Source organism: Nothobranchius furzeri, unplaced genomic scaffold, assembly GCF_043380555.1.
Source record: "Nothobranchius furzeri strain GRZ-AD unplaced genomic scaffold, NfurGRZ-RIMD1 Scf049, whole genome shotgun sequence".
In the NCBI taxonomy this organism is placed as follows: Eukaryota; Metazoa; Chordata; class Actinopteri; order Cyprinodontiformes; family Nothobranchiidae; genus Nothobranchius; species Nothobranchius furzeri.
The window spans coordinates 227,768-244,632 of NW_027223066.1; positions in this window are offsets into that span (position 1 = coordinate 227,768).

The window sequence follows — 16,865 nt, forward strand, 5'->3', positions numbered from 1 at the left end:
TAATTGTTGGTCAATTTCTAAATCGAAGGCAAAGTTATAACCCTGGAAAGCGTCCATGATCTCAATCTCTGAGTCATGCTGTTCGAGGTTGAGGTGATGGAGTGTCAGGTTTCTAGTTCAAAGTGGAAATGCCTACCGTCCTTTCAAATACCAATGTTCAGCATCGACCTAAACCTATAGATGTGAGGTGTCACAATTATGGGAACGTTTAACAGGAAACCGAGTTCTAATTTTTTTTCATCGTGAATGGGCATTGCACTACTTAGGCTGTACGCTAGGTGGATTTGTGAAAGGTGCACAGTAGAGGGGTAGCAGCTGTCAAGCCAACTTTGAGCAGGTCCAGTGGTACCAAGTACGGGGAAATACGACTTTCAACCAAGCTGTCCAGCGTGGAACTTACTTTCCTGAGCAGGTCCTACATCAAATCTCTCACCACTCGTGTGTACACAATATCCTGAGGTATGGTTTCAGACAAAGTCTTGATTGCACGTAGAGATTCATTAATCAGAGCCTAGTGTAGGTACCAGAGTACTCTGTAAGGTTTTAGTAGGTACATCCTGTTAGTGGTCTAGGAAGGAGTTTCTCTTGGTTAGTGAAAGTGACGGCGGGGGGGGGGGGGGGGGGGGGGGGCTGGTTCTTTGTCGGTTAGTACATGTTAGTGGGTTAAACGTGCACTTTCCCCCCCTTTCCATTTCCATGCATAGAACTATGTGGAGACTACGTCTACCTCCTGCGGGGAGTCTGGTCTCTGTACCCGCGGGGATGGTTTGACGTAGGGTTTGATTTGGTTTGCATGCACCCATTTGTAGACAGGCTCCTGTCTCGCTTTGGTGATGCGTAACCTGTATGCAACTGGAGAGAGTTTTGCCACGATCTCAAATGGTCCTGACCAGCAGGGCAGGAACTTCTTAGCTTTGCGTGCCGGTTGGGCGAACCGAAAGTAGAATACTTTGTCACCCACCTCGTATTCGCGGCTGGTTGTCTTTTGGTCGTAGTAGGCTTTAGCGCCTTCTACGTTGGTCTCCAGTTTCTTCTGAGCGTGCGCGAACGTAGCTCTGAGGTGTGTTTTCAAGTCTGCCACATACTGATGAGCGGTATAAGCAGTGGCAACACTGACATCCTCTGGGTGATACAGGAGGTGCAGTGGTAGAGTCATCAGTCTGCCGGTCATCATCTCAAAGGGCGTAACCCCCGTGGATCGCTGTGGAGTGGACCGTATGGCCATCAGGACCAGAGGGAGCTTGACGTCCCAGTGCTTCCCAGTGGAGCAGACGTACTTTTTGAGCATAGAGACGACCGTGCGGTTCATCCGTTCGACCTGTCCGGATGACTGTGGGTGATAGGGGAGGTGGAATCTCACTTCCACTCCCAGAAGTTCAAACAGGGACGTCATTACACTGGATGTGAAATGAGTTCCTCGGTCAGAGTCAATGCAGAGTGGAAGTCCCCATCGACTGAAAACGTGGTTAATCAGCAGTACAGCGGTTGTGACGGCTGTATCGTTTGGCGCTGGAAGGCACTCAACCCACTTTGTGAAACTGCAAGTTACAGTTAGCATATATTTGTTTCCTCTTGCCGATTTGGGAACCGGTCCAACCCAGTCGATCTGCAGGTGGGACCAAGGGAAGGTTATTCCCCTGCGTTGCAGTGGTGCTCTAGCAAGCGGCTGGGAGGGTTGAAACTGGGCACAGATGAGGCAGCCTTGGACATAGCTGTGTACGTCCTTGGACATCGACGGCCAATATGCTACTTCTGTCAGTGACGCGAGGGTAGCTTTTGCTCCGCGGTGACCTCCAACCGGAGTGTCGTGGGCGTAGGCAAGCATCACTCCTCTGTGGTCGAGTGGAACAACCCAGCGAGGCGGGCGGTGATCATCACGCATGTAAACTAACAAATCGTTTTGTAGTTTCAGGTGCGTGAGTTGACGATGCAGGTTTACCAAATCTTGGCTTGCACCAATAGGTGGTGATGGTTGTTTAGACATCGGGCCCTTTTGGAGAAGCTCGCGGATGAGCTTCAGGTCAGGATCTTGTTCCTGCATGGTGACTAGGTCCGCGTCATGTGGTTGTCTGCCTAGAAACACGGGTACCCCAATGTTCTGAGGTTCGTCTGCCTGTTTAGCATGGCGACGAGTAATCGCACAGACCTCGTGAACGGCCTTGGGAGGAAGCCACTCGTCTTTGAATTCCCAGCAGGTTCCCTGGTCAGCACCGAGCTTAGCAAGGCGGTCAGCTTCGTCATTACCATCTTTCTCCGGACCTATGGTCCTGGAGTGACCTTTGACCTTTTTCCAGTAGACCATTATGCCTTTCTCAGTGGTGAGCAGATCACACGCTAGGAATAACTCCGAGTGTTTCACGTCTCTGTTCCTGGCGTTTTTCATGTGATTCTCCTTCCACATGGGGAAGTGAGAGATGAAGCTGTGTCTAGCGTAGTTTGAATCAGAGCAAAGGACGATTTGAGTGATGTCCAAGGCTGCCGCCTGCTGGAGGGTTATCAACACTGCAGCAATTTCGGCGTACTGACTAGACTTTTGGCCCAACCGGTAGTGATTTGGTTGCTTAGTGTCACAGTCCACCCAAACGACTCCAACCCCGGCACGGAGCTGGCCTTCGTGAAGGTAGGCGCATCCGTCAGTGTAAACTTTCGGAAGCCCTTGGCAAACATTCTCATCAAAGTAGCGATGATTGGATGCGGTTGGGTAGACTGCGGCAGGTGTGTCCAGGGGGCCCATGACGGAGTCAGAGTCACTGTGCTGGCAGCCTGCTAGCCCTTGTCCTAGCGCTAGCTTGGTGTTCTGACCATACTTGACCTCAATGTTGTATCCTTGGAGCACCATCATCCACGTCGCAATGCGGCTGTTTGACACTCTTCCTTCGCGCAGACGCTGGCTGTTTAGGAAGGTGACAGGCTGATGACACGTTTCAATGATCACTTTCTGTCCACCGATGTAACTACGAAAGTGTTCGACGGCCCAGACTGTAGAGAGGAGAGCTCTCTCGCAGTCTGAGAACTGGAGTTCCACCTTGCTCAGAGGCTTGCTGGCGTATGCCACAACTCTCATGTCCTGATCGTGTTTCTGCTTCAAAGCAGCGCTCAGGCAGTGAGAGGAGAAAGTAGCCTCTATGTAGAACTCTTTATCCTTGTCTGGGTAAGCCAGACAGGGTGCGGACGCCAACTTCTGTTTTAGGAACTGGAAGGAGAGTTCTTGGGGTCTGTCCCACACGAAAGGTGTGTCGTTCCGAAGCAGCTCAGTGAGGGGCCTCGCTGTTTCAGCGTACTCCTCAATGAACTGCCTGGAGTAGTTGCAGACTCCGAGGAAGCTCCTGAGTTCAGTCAGATTAGCTGGGGCTTTGATGTCCTGAATGGCTCTAATGCGTCCCGCTTGGGGCTCGACTCCATTAGGGCCAACCAGCAGTCCAACATACTCCACTTTGGTTCGACACCACTGTCCCTTGAGAATCGCCAATTTAGCTCCGGCGTCAGCGAGCTGTTGCAGCACGTGACGGAGTTCGGCCAGGTGCTCCTCGAAGGTTCGACTCCTCATCAAGATGTCATCGACATATATGAGGTTCCCTCTAGAAGCAGCATCTGACATGGCTTTGTGGAGGAAGATGTTGAACTCTGCAGGTGAGTTAGAGTAGCCAAAGGGGCAGCGGTTCCAAGTATATTGGCGATTTCCAAAGGAGAAAGCCAGTTTATACTGGTCCGCCGGCTCAACCTTCATGGTCCAGAAGCCGTTGGCTACGTCAACCGTAGAGAAGAAACGAGCATCTCTGACTCTGGCTAGCTCCTGATCTAAATGGATCATAGGCCACCTGGAGAGAGGTACTTGTTTGTTCAGTGCACGATAGTCTATGGTGAGACGCCATTTCCCAGTCGGTTTCAGAACCGGCCAGATGGGAGAGTTGTAAGTGGAGTTACACTCTCTGATGATGTTTTTCTCCTTCAGCTGATCGAGGATCTCCTGGATCGACTCATAAGCAGCGAGGGGAATCTTGTACTGACGTACAAAAGTAGGAGGGGCATTTGGGTTCGTCGGAATGCGAACCGTATGCAGGTTTGTGAGTCCACAGTCCAGGGAGTCCCTGGATAAAACGGACTGAAACTCATAGAACAGGCTTCTAAGCTGTGCTCTCTGCTCCTCTGATTCCAGCGCATCCGCTTTGTCAAGCTGCTGGCTGACTTCGGCTTCAAAGCCATCATAAGGTTCAGAGGAGGAGGGTCTCTGGTGTTCCGGGCTTTCAACCGGTGACTCAGAGGGTTGAGTATTTATTGCAAAAACCGTTAGACACTGACCGCCGTCAGTATCTAAGGTTGCACTGCAAATGGGTTCCTCAGGAAGGGCTTCATGCCGCTTGATGGTAATCATTTGTGAGGGGAACGTACTGAATGTGTCTGCACCAACCTGTCTGTCATTCAAGAACAACGGAAGTTGTCCGATCACGGGGACTGAAAGTTCGAAGTCATGGAATGAGCTATCTATCAGCATGCCCAAGGGCTTTCCTTCCGGCATGTGGATAGGACTCCGGGTCGGATTTTCGACCAACAAGTAGGTAGAACGATTGTTCAGCTCCAAGAGTGGCGTGCCACAGACGGCTAAGTTGAGCTCCAAGAAGTGTGGTGATGGCTGGAAGAAGGCCTGTGTGCCTGTCAGCTTCTGATGCTTCATCAGAGTCAGACGAACAGGCACTCCTTTGACCAGTGGGGGCAGAACCGTGCTGGCCTCAACCACTGCACGGCAGGCCTGTGGAATGGTCTGACCGGACAGCAAGTGTTCAGGGCCTTCTGAGCCAGGCTCAGAGGATGGTGTGGTCCGGGCCCAAAGGACTTGATTGCAAGTGTCCAGCTGGGCACCGAGTCGAACCAGCAGATCTGCTCCAATGAGTGCAGGTGGATCAAGCTGTGGTATGATGCTGAATGTATGTGTGAGCTGTCTTGCTCCAAGTTGGATAGTCAGAGAGCAGACCTCTGGCGGTTTCAGGAGCCTCTGCGGCCAAGTAGGTGACAAGAGCCGATGGCTACGTGTCACACTGACCAGAAGGGGGTCCTTCTGACGCAGGTGTTCAAACGTCTGCTGGCTGATGGCTGACTTTTCAGACCAAAGAGCAAGGCGAGCATCTGAGATGTGGGTGCAGTTGATGGTAAGACCACCAACTATGTGTGGTGCATATGGCTGCAGGCTGACGTTCTTCAGCGAGCAGAGAAAAGATGAATGTGTGCGGAACGGAGTTCCAGGAGCGGTTTCATGCCTTTGCAGGCGGACATCGTCTGTGGGAGCTGTAGGGAGGGGCATGACCTTGGAACAAGGGTTTTGCTGCTCACTTATGCTGACTTCAAGAATGGAGGATGGTCGGCTGCTATCCGGGTTCCAGGGCTTAGGTGTGTCCACCTGGGCCCACAGTTGACCCTTCTGGCAGTCGATGAGGGGAGCTAGACGTTCAAGCAGGTCCTGACCAATGAGAAGTGGTTCAGTGTCTAGCTGGCAGACATAAAACGGGTGAACCAGAGTCATGTCTTGGAAGGTGATTTCCAGCCACGCCCGGTGAGTGATACACTCCCGGGTCTGGGTGTAGCTGGTGATTTTCAGGTCACAGGGTTCTACCTGGACTGGTTTCCCGAGCGACCGCATGGTGTCAGACACGCAATGGAACAGTGTGGAGCACATCAGGGTGATTTCTGAGCCGGTATCCAGCAGAGCATCAACCTGTATGCATCCACCTACGTTGGTGCTACAGTACAAACGGTGAGCATGATCATGGTTTGTTAAGTCACCAAGGAACTTCAGAAATTTAGTATCAGGTTTCTCTGGGGGGTAGATTTCAGGAGACTCCTGTGATCTACCAGTAGTGTTCCCCCAGCTGATCAGGTAGGTCCTGGCCACGCTGGGGGTTTGAGACACACCTAGTCATGCGGACGTTGGCTCTGGGTCTGGCTTCTTAGAAGAAGACTTTGGTGCAGGGGTCTCTTCTGCAGATCTCAGCTGTTCCTTCTGTTTAGCTAGGAACTGCTGAAACATCTCCTGGAGGTCGGCTTTGGTCAAGTACTCCTCTGCGGACTTGCGTTCGGGACTTACCTGTTGGCGGCGCTCCTTAAACCTTCCACTGTTCCAACCTACCTGCCGTTGGTTTTGGTTGGGCCACTTCCTGTCTGATTGTCCAGACCTAGGCGGCCGATTAGCACCCCCCTTCCCCTGTTGAGGAGATTGGGACTGCTCTCGCGGTTTAGCAGGTCTAGGTTTAGCAGATTTTGGCTTAGTGGGTGGAGCTTCTGTGCCTTCAAGCTCCAAACGCGGCTCGGTGTCGGGAGCTAGGTGCATGACGCGGTGATGTGCGTCAGGCTTTTGGGGCTTTCCGCCAGCTTCCCAAGCCTGTTGGGCGTATCTCCTAACCTCCTGAGTTGTCAGTTTTTTCATCCGACAATACATTGAGACTTCGGAGCGAACACACTCGTGCAGGTTGTGAATGAACAGGGATCTGAAGGCAGGGTCTTCCTTGAGCCCAGGACCGTTTCGACCTTGGAAATAAGCACTTTTTAGTCGGCGATAATACTCTCTGGGGGGTTCGTTTCTCCAGTGTTTGATGGAGAAGGCCCCCATTGTAGCTGACGCAGAGTCTGCATACGTGGCGTATTCATCCCTCAACGCTCGGCAGAGCGAGGAGTACCGATCTCGAATGTCAGGTGGTAGAGTTTCCATGAAACCGTGCACCGTTCTAGATGTGGTTTTCCAAATTAGCTTGAGCTTTTCCCTTGAAGAGGGTGCTGGAAGATCAAGCAGACAACGTTCTATCTCCCTGAGATAATCGTCGACATTGGATTCATTGGTGTTAGGATCAAAGCGTTCTATGTCTTTAGCTAGCGATTCAATTTGACGTACACGGAGCCCTGACTCACGGTACGGCGCGTCATCCTCTGACTCTGACCCACCGTCTGTCTCAGAGGGCGCTGGATATCGCTGGTGTGCTCTGGGCTCCCAATGTTGACTCCTGGGGCCCAAATTGGGGTCCGGCATGCTGTGGCGGGCTGCTGGTACGTCACGTGGGTGTCTTGGGAGGTCCTCCTCCCGGGGCACGTCTGCGTAGTGCAGCCTGCGTCTTTCAACTGGGGCATCTGCGTAATACGCTCTGTCCGGGTACGGACTGGCGTATGATGCTTTGTCCTGCAGCTGGTTATCAGCATGCCAAATACCGGAGTAGCTAGGATGGGTGGATGGTTGAGGTGCAGCTTGGGGTGCATAACCCCAATCGGCACCTTGCACCCTTCGTGGACTGGGGGAGCGGTCTAAATAGAGGTGCCGCTCGGCTGGTCGGCTTCTCACTAATTGAGAAGGCCGTGAAGATGAGGGTGGTGGTCCAACCTGGGGTTCGAGGGCGAACTGCCCTCGGCCCCTAGGTGGTCCTGAATGCCCTATAGTGTGTGTAGGGAACGGGGCCGCAGGTTGGGACAGATGAGCTTCATCTCTCCCCTGCGGCGTGCGTCCGTCCAGAGAGTCATGGTGTTTCCCCCCTTCCCACTGTCTGTTGTCATCAGCAGAGGGGGGCGGGGTCTTCTCCCCATCTTCCCCAGAATCGGTGCTGGTGTTGTCTTCCTCGATCGGCCTTCCATTTCGCTGTTTTTCAGCTAGCATACTCTGGAGGTTCATGATCTTCTGACCACGTTGGAGTCCTCTCTGATAGAGGATCAGGGCTAACTTAGCTAAGTGAACCTGGGTTGGTTTTGTACCATCCAGGTTTTCTATTTGGTCAATTACAGCTTCTAGCTCGTCGCTACGCTGTTCTTCAGTGAAATCCCTAGAAGGGTAGTCGGGTTCTCGAGCAACCGCGACCAGTTTGGACAATATTTGTCCAGAAAGTAGGCCAGGTTCACATTTGTGGGCCGCAGCGCCACCTGGTTGCTGGGAGTTGGTCAGTTCACTACTCTGTCCCTCCATTTTAACAACCGAACCAAAATAGCCTAGTAGAGCTTCTGCAGATAGCTCAAACTGCACCTTTTGGCAGCAAACTGCTAGCTTTGTAGCAGAAAAACACTAAATTAACCTTTGTGCGCACAGGTTTTAGCGTTTTAAGATTGCACGGAATGCCGTGACTGACGCTTAAAATACTATTCCTTTCAGTATTTTAGCAAAAGCTGGTGCGTTGCCGTAGCAACGTCTTACAACACTTGCAGTGTTAAATATGCTAGTTATTCCTTCAGAATATTAGCAAACAGGGTGTTATCAGTCTTTGAGTGAAGGTTTCAGTTAGTTATAATAGCCACTGTGAGTTAAAGTCGCTAAATTAGCAGTTAATTTTAGCCTAAAAGGGTTAGTCAGAATTACTTACACACTGCACCTTTATTGAAGAACTGAATTTTAACCTAAAAGGTTAACCAGAATTAATTACACGTTGCACCTTTAAGGAAAAACTGAATTTTAACCTAAAAGTCAACCAGAATTAATTTACACGTTGCACCTTTAAAGAAGCACTGAGTTACTGGTGAGAGTTCGATGCAGCTTCCTGCTCAGCGAAATCAGCACCACTCTGTTGCTGGTTCAAGGCTGAACAACTGATTATTTTTAATTCAAGCTCTTTGGATTTATTTGTTTGTTTGTGCCGGATAGAAATCTCTGTGTATCCAAGCCTCACGCGGGCTGCACCAATTAATGTTGGGGTTATTAGGAGCGAACAATTAGTAAGCTTCAACTTACTTTTGGATTCTTCAATAAATTCTGTAAATATGTAAATATTTACTGATTTATTAATTAATTAAGATATTCTTAGATATACGGGGCACCATTCCCCTTTAACCGGGGAAAAATTGAATCCAAAACTCTTATCAGTCTTTCTTGAAGTTCGTAGAATCCTTGGAGCAGAGACTTCTCTTCGACACAACAAAGCTACTGGAGACGAAAATCTGAATTTTATAACGTTTAATTAACAATTTGTCAAATGAATAGACAGTGGCATAAATGAATAATAACCATGTGATATAATAAAAGGATGTATATTCAAAATAATGTTCAAGGTGTTTTGTGTGTATGTATGTGTGTGTGTTTCTAAAATGGAGTCTGTATGCAAGATGGCTGACCCCTTTGTCTGGCTAAAGTGTGAGTGGCAACTTGCACTTTAACTTCCAAGGCACTTAGAATCATCAGTAACTTAACCTTAAATTCACTCAAAACATTTCAAAGGATCATGAAACAACACAAAGGATTAATCACGAATAATATCTTTTAGTTTAACCACGTGGCCAAGCAGAAAACATTTAAAGATACCAAACAATGATCAATAAGCAGTTTATTTATTCAAAATGACCCGAAGGACGAATTGGGAGCGAAAGAGGAAAACACGAAGCTACTTTTTAAGCAATAGCGCGGTTTTATTGCTTATTCTGGACTATAGAGGAAACGGGAGAAGAAAAGGAGAGAGAAAAAATGAGTTTTCTGATCACCAGAAGAGCAGCAAGGCGTCCCCCGCTGTTATGATTTGACGGTTCTCCGTTTTTCTCCACAGTTTTCAGCGTCATCCGTCGGTTTGATGCTTTCTCCGTTGTTTGGCTCCACGAGTGTTTCTCCACGGGCTGGACACAAAGAGAACGAAGTTTCTTTTGTGCTGAGTTTGACAACTTACAGCGTCTCTGAGAGCTGAATGGAGCTCCGCTCGTTCCCAGTCAGGTCCCGATGATGGTGGAGTGGTTTCCAGCGGTTGCGTGGCTCAACTTGGGCACTTAGAGCTTCCGCGTGCTCAAGTTGTCGGAGCGTTCGACAAGCGTGTCCTTACCGCCAGGTATCCTGGGCAAAAGAACGAGGTTTCTTTGTCTCTGCTGAAGATTTATGGTCTTAGTTCGCGGGAAAAGCTCCACGGCTTCCCGCACATGCGCAGAACGTGTTTCTGGTACTAGGCAGTGACATCACCCAATGCTTCCGTGTGCAAAGCATCATGGGAAATGAAGTTTCTTGGCGCTGATGTGATTATTTGCTTTTCAGAGCAATTTAAGCACAGTCATTTTGGAGAAAATCACTGCATAGTAATTTCCTCATGAGGTCAGACCCTCAACACCATAAAAATGTGAAGACGGCCTTGGCGAAAACAAGCCTACCGAAAGGACAGCTGACCATGAAACAAGCACTGACACCAACTCTACCTCCGTCAAGTCCACGTGCAAAACAGATAACCCGGCTCATTGGTGAGTTCATAGCGGACTACATGGCTCCATTTAACATAGTAGCGAACAGAAAATTCATCCAAATGTTCAAGGTGCTGGAGCCCAAGTTTAAGATGCCATGCCGGGGACATTTTTCAGAGAAGGTAATCCCGGAAATTTACAATGAAACGAAACAAAGCGTGAAAGAGTGTCTAAAAAATGCCGACCGCGTCGCTCTGACCACCGACAGCTGGACCTCGCGTGCAACACAGAGTTATGTCACCATTACGGCACAAGTCATCATCGAAAAATGGGAGAGTAAAAGCTTTGTGTTGCAAACTCGTGAGCTAAGTGAAAGTCATACTGGTGTTAACATAGCTCAAGTGTTGAGAAATTCACTGAGTGAGTGGGAGCTAACAAGGCCACACACAACCATTGCTTGTGTCACAGACAACGCGAGCAACATGGACATTGCTGTGAGAGAGAGCGGTCTCCACCCTCACATCAAGTGCTTGGCGCATGTTGTGAATCTGGCCAGTAAGAGAGGCTTGGCTGTATCCCGCGTTGCGCGCCTTCTTGGTCGTGTGTGAAGAATAACTACATTTTTTCACAAGAGCACCACGGCCACCGCAGTCCTGACCAACAAGCAAACCCAGTTGGAACTGCCTCGGCATAAACTCATCACCGATGTCCAGACCAGGTGGAACAGCACGTAGGAAATGCTGGCGCGCTACCTTGAGCAGCAAGCAGCTGTCTCAGCAGCGTTGAGCTGCCCAGAAATCCGAAGGAATGCGAGAGAAATCGACACTCTGGATCACACTGATATATCAGATGTAGAAGACATAGTGAAACTGCTTAAGCCACTGAAGACAGCCACAACTGTTGTCTGTGATGAAAAAGAGCCCACTGTTTCACTGATAATGCCACTGAAGTACATGATCGAGCAAAGCATGTCACCAAACGGAAATGACACACAGACCATCGCCAACATGAAAAGCGCCATCTTACTCGACATCTCGGACCGATGCACCGGGGACTGTAATGACGTGCTGCAGGAGTGCACAGCGCTTGACCCACGATTCAGAAGCCTGTCCCATCTGAATGATGAACAACGTGAGTCCATCTATGCCCGAATATGTGAAAAAGCTTCAGCACTTCATGAGCAGCACAACCAGGTAGGCTAACTTTTATTGGGGAAAAAGAGGTTTCCTGCTGCATGTGTGTAACTGTATGTATGTGCAGGCCAGAGTCTGAAAACTTATTTCTCATGTTTTTTTATTAGTCCATCAGAGAGAGAGTGAATGAGAGTGAAGGACAGAAATGTTTAACTAGTTTTTCTATTTTATTTATTTTCAGACCAGTTACACTGATGAAAGAACCACTAGGGCCAGTGCTTCAACATCAGAGGCAGCAGCAGAGCAGGCCAGGGTCATGGTTGAGGCAGCACAGGGAGCAGAGCAGAGCCAGGAAGAGCCAGTAGAAGGAGAAAGGCAGATGCAGGATGCAACACAGCCTCCCCCACCAAAGAAGACAGCGTTGGAAGATCTCCTTGGGAGCTCCTACACTACTGTTGAGACAGTGCAGACCAGCAGAGGGATTGAAATGGAGATACTCTCCTACAGGAGTGGGATTCCCATCCCACTCAACAGAAGTCCACTTGAGTGGTGGAAAGTTAATGCTTATGCTTACCCCATACTTGCCTCCCTTGCCAAAGCCTACCTTTGCATTCCTGCTACATCAGTGCCCAGTGAGCGTCTTTTCCACAGCAGGAGACATTGTGTCTGCTCAGAGATCACTGATTACACCAGAACATGTTGATATGTTAGTTTTTTTGAAGAAGAACCAGTCCTGAGATAAGATAACCAAGGCCTATAGCAGCACTAAGGGTGTTCCTGTTTGTGTTTGGCCTGTTAGGCCTTGTGTTTCCCTGTGTGCAACTGGAAAAAAAATAAACAAGTTGTTATTATACAGTAATATTTTTTCCTTTTTTTTTCTTATCTGATATCGTATCGTGACGTATCGTTTCGTGCCTCAGACATATCGAGGTGCATCGTATCGTGAGTTTAGGTAGATCGTCCCATTCCTAGTTTGTACTGTATTGTATAATAAATAGTTTTATATTTGACGTGTTTGATTAGAAACTATAAATGTTTACTAAATATATTTGTATATGTCATAACCTGCCTTCATTTTATTTCTTAAGAGTAAAATCCCTCTACTGTGGATTTAGTTCTGTGTTATAATCCAACCCCTCCTCTTTAATCCGGGCTTGGGACCGGCAGAAGTGACTCAAAAGGGAAACTCTGGCAGAGTTAGTTGGATTTTTTTTTTTTTTTTTTTTTTTTTTTGGTGCTGGACGAGAAGCTCGTCCATTTGCCCTTTTCTGTCTGCTGTTATCTTTTTAAGGCGTAACACATTCAGGTGTTACACCTCTGAGCCAGAATCTTCTCCAGAACAGAGTGAATGCTGCCCAGAAACAAGCTGTTTCCTCTCTTACTGAAATGCACTCTGTCTGGGAGAAAAAGGGTGTTGTTGAAGAACCTGAGCTCAGGATGCTCGATGACCAGGCCCCCAAAGCTCCTAACGGCCCTCCTCAGTAAAGAATTAACCTGTTTTCTGTTGCTGTTAATTCTTCCTGGTCGCCCGTATCGCCACGACTGCCGTTCGTTGATGGCGGAAAAGGCTATTCTCATTTCCGGAAAGTCCTTATGGAGGTGGGACAAATCCTTTTGGATCTGAGAAGCCAGTTCCACCGGGGAAACGAGACCCAGATCGTTTCCTCCGGCGTGGACGACCAGAATATCTGGAGGACCGTGTGTGGGAGCCTCGGAGTAAAACCTGGGAAGGACACCGCCCCAGCGCATGCCTCCTTTGCCAAACCATTGGACCTTAGCTCTGAGTCCAAAGTTTGTCCCAAACTGCCGCTGAGCCGCCTCTTCACCCCGTCTGATGTAACTGGATCCAATAATCCAGATTACTGGAGTTCGAGGCTGCTCAGACTTGATGGTAGATGCAGTTTTTGGGGGTTCGGAGACACTTTTGGGTCCTGAATCCGTCCCTTTCCTACGACCTTTGAGGCGGATCATAGTGGGACGTTTCTGCTGAGGTGTGCCTTCTGACAGCCGCAGCCTTTTAGCAGCGCTTGGGAAGTCAGAGTTCTCGTGATCTACGTCACTCAAACTCTTTCTTTTCCCCAACAGCTGAATGCGAGGAGTATCCTGGAGTTGGACAGAGGACGTCTGTCTTTTCTCCTCTAAGGAAATTCCTCGGTACCTTGCCAGCGTTTTATATCTTTGGTCTTGTCGATTAGCCTGTAAAACAGAGGAGTTTTTGCTGGAGATGGATGTTAAACCTCCACTGGTGTCCACAGACACGGCTGTCTTGAAAAGGACACTTGGTTCCTCAAAGGGCTGAATCTGACGAGCCTTGTCAGGTTTTGATGCAGACAGACACAGGTTTTGTGTTTCTGCAAAGCTAGTTCCTCTGTAGCTAGCCAGAAGTTCATATCTGCGTCGTTTGTGAAGCGACTGTAGCTCAGAGGACCTTAGCCCTGACTGGAAAGCTGGTTGGCTGTTTGACAGAACAAAGACCATTTTGCACTCTAGGATTTCCGAGCAGTGAATAATTTAGCTATAAATATTCACCAAATGCACCAGATTTCTCTGAAGGAAGCTGTTAAAAGATGTTGTTTACACAAAACCAACAAGTTTTCTGAGAGCAACAATCCGTCCAACCACCTTCTTCAAAGCAAGTCTGATACTGACTGACCACTGACTGCAGACCTTTATGTATATGTCCATGCTGCCAGCGTCAGTCATAAAGGCTTTGTGACGTCATCACGCCACCTGCGCTTCCGTGCGTGCAGACCATTACAATTGTACTGCTGCGCATGCGTGAACGCTGTGGCCGTCTTGTGTGTCGGGTTTCTGTCTCCAGAGGGTCCGGTCCGGTCCAGTTGGGACAGAAAGAACGTTTAGCTGCTTCTGCAGGTTCTAATGAAACACTTTTAAACACTAAAGACTAGAAATGTCAGTCCTACCTGTAAATACGAGCTCAATGAAGCACGTAAAAGTAAATACGTGAACTTTGCGCACATGCAGCAAAAACAGTAGAGGGAGAACAGCAGTTAACGTAGCACACGGCAGGTCTCCATGGCAACAAGGGCTTGCTTCCACGTTACGTAAAAGGGGTGGACAATGGTTTCTGGCGCTGAATCCAGGAAGTAGAGAAAACAAGACTGACCAAACAGAAAAACTGTCATTAGAAAATATCAGGAACATGAAATCAGGCAGATGAAGTCAGTTGTCTTAACCACGGTGTTTCAGGTAAATGTAAACCGTCTGTTGGACCAATGTCGCCCTCCTGTGCCTGTTTGCTGGTACTGCACCTAAAATATTGACATTATTCTAATGGTTCTGAAAGAAAATGAAACAACTGTAATAAAACCAGAAAATACACCCATGCACCTAACATCTTCATCACGCTGTTGTAAAAACCATCTCTGACATTTCCTCTCCCTGGCTCGCACTGGTCAGCGAGGCGCTGTCTGCATTTTCACTGCTCATTAATGGCGCCCAGTCAGACGCAAGCACGTGCAGCATGGAACAAGACATGTGTGTTAAAATGTATTTGTACAGGATTTAAAAAGCTGACATTGCTTCACAATAAATCTTAAGGCGCCATATATTAAATTGAGGACATAAAAGCAAAAATAAAATAGATAAAACAAAAAGTCATACAGCCAAAATCTAGTTAAAACCATGATACATAAATCAGCTGCTGTTAAAAACAACATAGAGATGATTTTATTACCGTATGTAGTATGTTTGTGTCCCTGCTGCATAGTTCTGGATACCCAGTTTTGTTATTGGTTGTTTTTAGTGGTTGAAGGTTACTATAATAGCTTACTGCCTTTGTGTGTTTACCTCTAATCTTATTAATTTTCCTTTTTCTTTTCTGTAAGTGTTTGTGCTGCTCTAGCAAATGAATTTCCCCACTGACATTACTGTTCTATTCTATTCATCCACCTGGGACCAGTGCTCTAAAACATCTCCTGTTGTGTGAAAAACGGGTGTGGGAGTTTCTACACCAGCCCACGACTAGAAGATCTTAGACTGTCCCCGTGTCCCCGTGATGGACTGACTGATGGAGTTCTGTAGCAGCTCCCTGAGACCACACTGAGAAATAAGCATGGGAGAGAGATAGTGGGTGGGTGGGGCTTATTTTGATTGAATTTATTATTTATTCATTTTATTTATTTATTTACTTACTTTTTAATCTTCTGAGTCTTCTGAGTGACGTCAGCGTGACGCGTAACTTCATGTTTTGCTGCACATCTCGACATGTCATGGCAACATAATTGGGGTGTCTCGCTCTTGGTCTCTCAGTCTAAGTTGCATTACTGAAAAAGATGGACTTTTACACAATATTTACATTTTTCCAGTTTCACTTGCATGTCCTCCATCAGATTTGTAGATGACCTGGTGTGACTTTTCCAAAGTGATGATTTGTGCTGGTTATTGTTATAAAATTTAACCTCACGGTTATTGTGACCAAAATTATCACGGTTTTCGGTATTATCGCGGTATTTTTTTAAACGTGTTACATTTTCAGACAACTAAATAATCCCTGTATACCAGGAATTTATTGTCCTCAGTTTGTGTCTAAGTTTTGCCTAAAGTTTTTCATTTTGTAATTATGTTGTTTATTCCTTTACATTTTCCCCCTTTAGACTTTAAAATACCAATATTTGCCCATAACTTCTTAATGTTTGTCTGTTTGATGTCATCATTTTAAAAATATTAGATCAGATGATACTCAGGCCCTGTCCACACGTAGCCGGGGATCTGCCAAAACGTAGATATTTTTCTACGTTTTGGCCTGTCATCCACACGAAAACGGAGTTTTTTCACACGAAAACGGATCTTTTTAAAAACTCCGGCCAAAGTGAAGATCTGCGTTTTCTCCGTTTTGGGTGTCTGCGTGTGGACAGACAAAACCGGAGTTTTAAGGTCCGCAACGTCACTTTCCGTGACAAAAAAATGCTGACATCACGTGTGCGACCTGTGTTTACACTAGCCGACAGCATGGATGCCCTCAGAGCTGCGCTCGCTTTATCAATCGTCCAAGCGCTTTTTGCTTGTTTGTTTTTGCAAGCAGAATTACTGCTGCTTGCGGAAGACCACAGACGAAGGACGAGGTTAAGAACGGGGGAAGTACTGCCGCCTACAGGTCTGGCATGTCCTTAACAACGTATTTATCCGGGTACGTGTGGACAGAGTTATTTTTAAAACGAGGTGGTGTGGATGCAAGTTTTTGGAGGGGCGGATATTCGTTTTAAAAAGACCCGGCTACGTGTGGACTAGGCCTCAGTACGCCTTCTAATCAGATACCTTTTTACCCTTACTGTCATGAGCTGGGGTGAGTACTCTCTTCCTATTAACCATCTGTGAGTCTCTTGCCAGGAGAGGGAGTGGCCCAGCTGTTCCTGATCAGCGGGGTGTTTTCCTATTTAAGGTGGATGGAGGACACAATTCGACGCCGGAAGATTGCCTCAGTGTGGTAGTAGCCAGCCACTCGAGTTATCTCTAGTATTTCTTGGATTAATGTTATTCGTAGTGTTTAGCTCTAGTATTTTTGGATGTTGACCTTTCTTGCTTCGTCTGGAACTGATTTGGATTTTTACCCTTCGTCAGGATTTCTGTCGGGCTCTTTAGATACTTACCTCTACTCCAGGATTTGGA